Source organism: Crinia signifera, chromosome 11 (assembly GCF_055691185.1).
Source record: "Crinia signifera chromosome 11, ASM5569118v1, whole genome shotgun sequence".
Taxonomy (NCBI): domain Eukaryota; kingdom Metazoa; phylum Chordata; class Amphibia; order Anura; family Myobatrachidae; genus Crinia; species Crinia signifera.
The window spans coordinates 10197656-10204705 of NC_139227.1; positions in this window are offsets into that span (position 1 = coordinate 10197656).

A 7050-nucleotide genomic window follows, 5' to 3' on the forward strand; every position below is an offset into this window, starting at 1 on the left:
GAGCGTGACTGACCACCAACGTATCAAAGGGGACCAATAATCGTGGTGACACAGATTGCTATTCACAAAGGCGGAGAAGAGGAGCGTTATTTTACTTTGAGGGATGTATGGTATTTATTAATACACCTTGCTATCACTTTATTTGGGAGAAGAGGACCGTACCTCAGATTTAAGGGAGGTACCATCCTGATAGAGCGCCAGTGGAGAGGACAATCTGCCTATTCTTGTTCCCGGCCAGAAACGTTGTGGACATTCAGTAAACTACTGCACTTTAAAGTACCTGGAGTGATGCCTATCCTTTCACAGTATATGTATATTTATATATATATATATATATATATATATATATATATATATATATATATATATATATATATATATATATATATATATACAGGATAGATAGATAGATAGATAGATAGATAGATAGATAGATAGATGTAATATAATACTAACAAACACTGATAAATACCTAAAGAGTTAACATCTAATATTGTAGTAAATCATTTACCATTTTGGACGTGCTCCAGGCAGATATATTTGAAATTTTAAGTTTTCATAGAATCTTCGTTATTTTTAATCAATGAACTGTTATCTTGTTTTGTCACTAAATTTATGTAGCACGTTCAAAATCCCAAATCCTTAATAGGAAATGCATGACCTTATAAATGTTGCTGATTCAGACTGCAATGAACGGCAGCGAGGCGCTGAGACTTTTTTAAATATTTTAATGATTTCTGCAGTGTGATGCAAAAACCTCACAGCGAGAGATAGTTTTACTTCCCGTCTCTTATTGCTCGGATACAAAAGACATTCTCTTGTTTATGGTCCATTTGATTAAAGTGTTTTGCAAGGCAGTCTCAAACCAAGACTGTTCTGGTATATGTACATTGCCGTTATTGACAGTGAATTCTGGAGTTCACAGTGTGAAAGGTGATTATGAAGTTAGTCGTGTGAACAGCCCAATCCCTGCCTACCGTTAGCAGATGTAGGGGCTGGTTGAGACGTGGTGATGTCTCCAGGGCATCTATTGCAGCTCTGCTAATGGTCTCCCAGATGGTTACACAAATGAAAAGCAGGTTGTGTTTTGTATTCCATAGGGAGTTCTTGTAAAACTTAAATCTACCAGATGAATAGCACCAAACTAGGCTAATATGAAAGGTACACAGCCTTGTCATAAATATTTACTGACTTTCAATGGTTTTTTAACTCCCTTGCAGGGATTAACGAAAAAGTTGGTCGGGACTTGGCACCGTAGCAAACCGTTATGAGGGTTCCCATGTGCTGCAACTGCTACCGGTAAGCCGCCCATGTCTTGTCCCATAGCCGCTGCCACCCATTCTAGTAGGGTCTCCGCCCCAACACTGTGCAATTTCCATGCAATATTACCCCTGTTTTGTTTACTAAACATGTTTTGCTAGTATATAAATAAACATATAGATTTTACAGATGTGGATGAAATAAATTAGGTGAAGGAATTGATAAATTCAAGTCATGCGTTTGACACCGCAATTTGTCCTGTGGCAATAAAAGAAAAAAAAAAGCTCTGGTCTTTATACAGGATATGGAAGTGGATTATTAGATAGACAGTTTAGAGCGGTGGTTCTCAACCTCGGTCCTAAGAACCCCCCAACAGTGCACGTTTTCCAGGTCACCCAGCAGGTGTACTCATTACTAACTGACACAATTTAAAAGATAAGAGCTAATTATTTCACTTGTGATTGTGGAGACCTGAAAAACTTGACCTGTTGGGGAGTCCTGAGGACCGAGGTTGAGTACCACTGGTCTAGACGGACAGTCAATAGGTCTAGACCGAAATGGACGACATGCAATAGGTCGACAGGGTCAAAAAGGTTGATGGGGTCAAAAGGTTGATGTGGGAAAGGTCACCAGGGTCAAACTGTCAACATGGGATGGGTCGACAGGGTCAAAATTTTGACATGAAAAAAAAGAGTCATATGAAAAGGTAGACATGAGTTTTTAAAATTTTTGTGTCAATGTCAACAACTGTCTACATGGACCCCCAATTAATGAAATGCATGCCCTCACTGCGGTCGCCATGCATTGGGCATGGTGCCATGCAATGCTTGGCACACTATTATATCCCCCTTCTATGCCAACATGGATGTTGAAGTAAGAACAAGTCGGTTAAAGAAATATCATGAAAAACTCATGTCGACCTTGTCATGCGTCTACATTTTTAGGTCAACATTTTGACCCTGTCGTTGCCTTTTGCATTTTGACCCTGTCAACTTATTGCACGACAACCTTTTGGGGTAGACCCATTGACTATCTATCTAGACCAGGGGTGGGCAATAAGCGGTCATCCAGCTGTTGAGGAACTACACATCCCAGCATGCCTTGCTTTAGTTTTGTTATTTGACCGTGCTGCAACTAATGCAAGGCATGCTGGGATTTGTAGTTCCTCAACAGCTGAATAGCCGGCGCTGGCGGTGTGTGGGAGGCTGTTCAGTGGGGTGGCGGCGGTGCTGACCTGTTCGCTAGACTGCGAGTATACGACCTTAGCTGAAAATGTTCAAGGGCCTACGATGAGAGGAGGTGAGGCCAATCCCATGTAGGCATGTGGAACCCATACACAGTGGCTGAAAGGTAATAGGATTAGAGATTCAGAAAGTGAGAGATTTGGTAAAAAAAAAACCTCCAGTTTATTTAAAGCGGCAATCATTTACACTGCAAAACCAGTTTGCTTTTGCAGTGTAAATGATTGCCGCTTTAAGTAATTCACTTTTGGAATCTCTCATCCTATTACATTCCAGCCTATAAGCCCCAATGTCTCCCTAAATATATAAAATACATGTGGAAAACAGAAATGCAATTTTTATACTTGATAAGGATTCATTGGTCGACCATGTGGACAGCTGGTGGTCATCATGCTGTCATAATGGTGGACCTATTTTATTGTGGAGGCCTGGAGCTGCAGCTCCATCCGCCCCATTGTTAATCTAGCCCTGTCTTTAATCATATGATTTCCTTAGATAACCACATGTAGTAACATAATAGTAAACAAAAAAATCCATTAAATGAATATTGTGTATTCGTATTGTTCTTACAACCCTCTGGTGCAATAATAGCAGAAGATATCATTATATTATGCCCACTGCCAGCATATTGAAGGATACAAATAGTATTTGTCAAATGTTAAAGGCAATGCTTAATCTCTGTAATAAGTAGAACAAGTCTAGATTACAAATACTTCCCCAGAGGCAAAGGCCTAGCTATCTTTGTGAGTTGTGGCTGCCGTCAAGAAGTCCAGTGTTTGATAATAAACTTTGTTGCTGTAGCAGTTTCCCTGTTTTCTTCTGTGCATAGGTTGGGAATGAATAATGATGGGTAGTGTGGTCGCACACTTGAAAGGAAATTCTGGGCAGCTGTGTTGTCCTAAGATATACCTTTCTGCTGCCAGGGCTGACAGCCATGAAATGATGGCAGCCGATTCCTGTCCTTCATTTCTGTTCTCAGTTGAAGCTGTCACAAAAGAAGAAAAAACTGTCAAACGGGGCTGTTTTCGGACACATTGTTTAGTCCTGAGATTTGAAATGTTTGTGAATGCAAAGAGGTGTTAAATACCTTTATTCTTTTATGTATTGACATTTCTATTCTCGTCTCTGCTTGCAGGAAGCGAAGGCGGCTAGCCGGCCTATGGCTGGTTTGGAACTGCAAGTCCCAGTTAATCCTGGCTGCTGGGACTTGTAGTACCATAAGAATTGGTTAGCAATAGGTTGCTTCTCTTTAGTTCACATGATTATACTTAAATGATTCCCATACTTGTATTTTCCAGTTTCCTTACAGCAATCCAAAAATTGCTAAAGTTAAATATTAAAACTTAAATGCCCCGGTGGGGAGATTTTTTTATTAATTTATTGACATTTAGTTAAATTGTGCAAGCATATTCCACTGAACTTTACAATTGGGAAGAAAACAGTAACAGAACAGCAATATTTCAAAACTGGGTAATAAAAGACAAAGAGGTACTGCAAGAGGACCCTGCCACTTTTATAGTACTGTACAAAAGTGCCAGCTGCGGGCCGCAGTGTCCGACTAGTGGTCGTGGGGAGGCTAAGTGCACTCTGCCCCAGGCAGGGGGGGGGGGTGCGGTGTGGCAATTGCGGTGCTCCAGGGGGGGTGTGCGTGCGTGCGATGCTGCCGCCGGTGCACTGCTCTAGGAAGGGGGGGAGCGATGCGGCTGCTCGGCGCTGCTCCGAGGGGTGTGTGTGTGTGCATGTGATGCTGCCACCGGTGCACTGCTCTAGGAAGGGGTGGGAGCGATGCAACTGTCGGCGCTGCTCCAGGGGGAGAGGGGGTGATACCGCTGGGGGTGGGTAACTTCTGCTCACCTCCATCTGAGGATGGCCCTCCTGCTCCCAACTACCGCCCTCTAGTGGCCGGCACCCTTGGCAAATGCCTTAGGCTGCCTAGTGGTGGTGACCGGCCCTAACGCTGTCACACATTGCTCAGCATAGCATTGGTTGATGGATGTTGTGTACATTTATGTATCATCTACACTGGGTTGGTACTGTATATATAAATCCAATCAATCTGGTGCTTTGCCCTACATGCTGGTATTAGTTACCACAAGCAGGTGTACTGGTATACTAGAGGGTGGGCACAAAATACAGAGGCCATGAACTATCTGGGATCCTGAGACTGAAAAGAAGCATAGTCACGTCCCCAGCATAGTGTTTCATGCCCAGTTTAGCAATGCCATGGCCACACCCATTTAGCGGTTACCCTGATTGACAGCTCTTGTTGGTGAAGACTCCACCAGTGCATCCTCTACTAACACATGTCAGTATGAGACCAATAAAAAAATGTGATTAATTGATTAAATAAATAAATCGTTTTTTTTTCTTTAAAATAAAAAAAATCCAGATAACGCTTTAATGAATAATAAGAGATAAAATATTTTTTTTGAAAGAAATATTGGCAGAGATATAATTTTTGCTATAGATTTAGAGTAACTGTCATTTTAATATATTTTGGTTCATAAGGATGTTTTGGAAGCGGATAAATAAAATTTAGCTGAAGACGGCACTACCTCAAACTGTTAGCTCTTGCATAAATTCATATTTAGTTAAGTGCTGTATAATACATCTAATTTATTATGTATACCACTCTGTATAAAAATTGTGTTTTACTGAAATCATGGCTTAGAGACTCTGTTGAAAAGCTATTTTTAAAGATTTTTTTAATATACCGGTACATTGCTTCAAGGGGCTGATTTGCACGGATTGCTGCTCGTGGATGGAATTGTGGAGTGTTTGCATACAGCGCATGTACAGGCGTAGATTTATACATCTTTACGTATGTCCATCGTATTTTAGTGTAATTGGGTGGTTTAAGGTGTGAAATGGGCAGTGACAATTCAGCCGCACAGATTCATTGTAGTGAGCGCGTATAAAGAGTTCTGAGTGGTGCATGATGGGAAGGGAAACCTGCCTCTTTCAGACATCTTGTACCCAGCATGTGACTGTTGTGAGTAACAATAATAATGATGATGATGTTTTCCTAGGTCAGCGTAAAATAAATGGGCAGCACTGGTTATCACTTGCAGACACACAACCCCCACATTACTTGATCGTATTCTAGCATTAGCATAAGGTGGTACACCAGACTTCTGTGGGTGTCCACTGTGAGCTTCCTATATACATGTATATATATATAGCATACTTGCCGACAGATCAGAGAGAAGATTTTCAGCTGTCATTAGGGGGGCGTACATCATCAAGCTCCGCCCCCATTGAAAACAAAATCACACAATTTGCAGGTGTACACAGAGGGGGCAGGGCTAAATTGATGTAGCTTGCATCATTTTAGCCCTTTCCTCTCCGAGTACACCCCCAAATCATTTTTTACCGGCGGGGTAGGTAAATGCAGGGGAGGCCGGGGGGATGTGGGAACACGAGGGAGGCTTGTCCACCCTTCCGGGGGGATATGAGGGGGACCCGAATTTCGTGATCCTCCTGGCCATTCCGGGAGGGTAGTCAAGTATAGTACAGTTGAGCTTTATATTATGAACAGAGAGCAGAAGTTGTTTTAAGGAAGTTCATTAATTGTTCAAATATAAATTTTAGAGCAAAGAAATATTTATTTTTGCAGCAATCATCTTCATTTAGTTAAAAGCCTGTCAAATCACCGCTTCTGCATTGTCCTTTCTTTTTGAGCTGTGACCATTTTTAGCTGCAATCTCTTCACCCCACCCCAGTCCCTATCTGCTCCTACCTCCAATCTCTGTCACAGTTCCCTCTCTCCATATCCAGAAAATTACAAACAGATAAGTGTCCCTACGAAAATTGCTTTCACTTTCTGTTATGACGTCTTTTAGCACACAAAAGAGTCATTTGTTCCATCGAGTGACCTCTAGTGGTCAGTAGCCTCACTTTACCTCATAGTGGTGAGGAGTATTTAGCCTTTTATATATATAGATAAGGAACCTTATTTGTCACCATGACAGTGTTCCATCCTGGAATCACGGAGAAGTAATGTGTTTGCCTAGATTTTTCAAGATGCCACTTTCCACACTAGTCAGGTACATATGGGTAATATCTTTTGTGCTATATTAATCCGTATGATGTGCAGAAAGTAGGTGAATTTTGTATCATAATCTTTGTGAAGTTCTACTGTAGTTCACCCATGTCTTTGTGTTTGATCTGTAGGAGAAGCCTGCCATGTGGTTCATATATAAATAGGATTGTGCTCAAAGCCTAGTAATACAAAAAAAAAAAATACACTTTTTTTTTTAACGTGATTATAGAAAGGCAAAAAAAACCTCTATAGAATTCCATATACCAAACGTGATTATTTTTTCTTTTAGACGTATTAAAACAATTTATAAAATTCTTGACTGGTTTGATACTTGCTTTGTATACGTTTCAAATGCCAGTTCTATTTATTGGCAAGCCCCGCACCTGGCATACGCATAGCTCAAACCCAAACTTACTACACTGCAAATTAACTTATATGGTCTTTTGAACACTTGTCTCACAAGCTTGGTCTACATTTTTGCTATGTAAATAAAGGTTTATAATTATA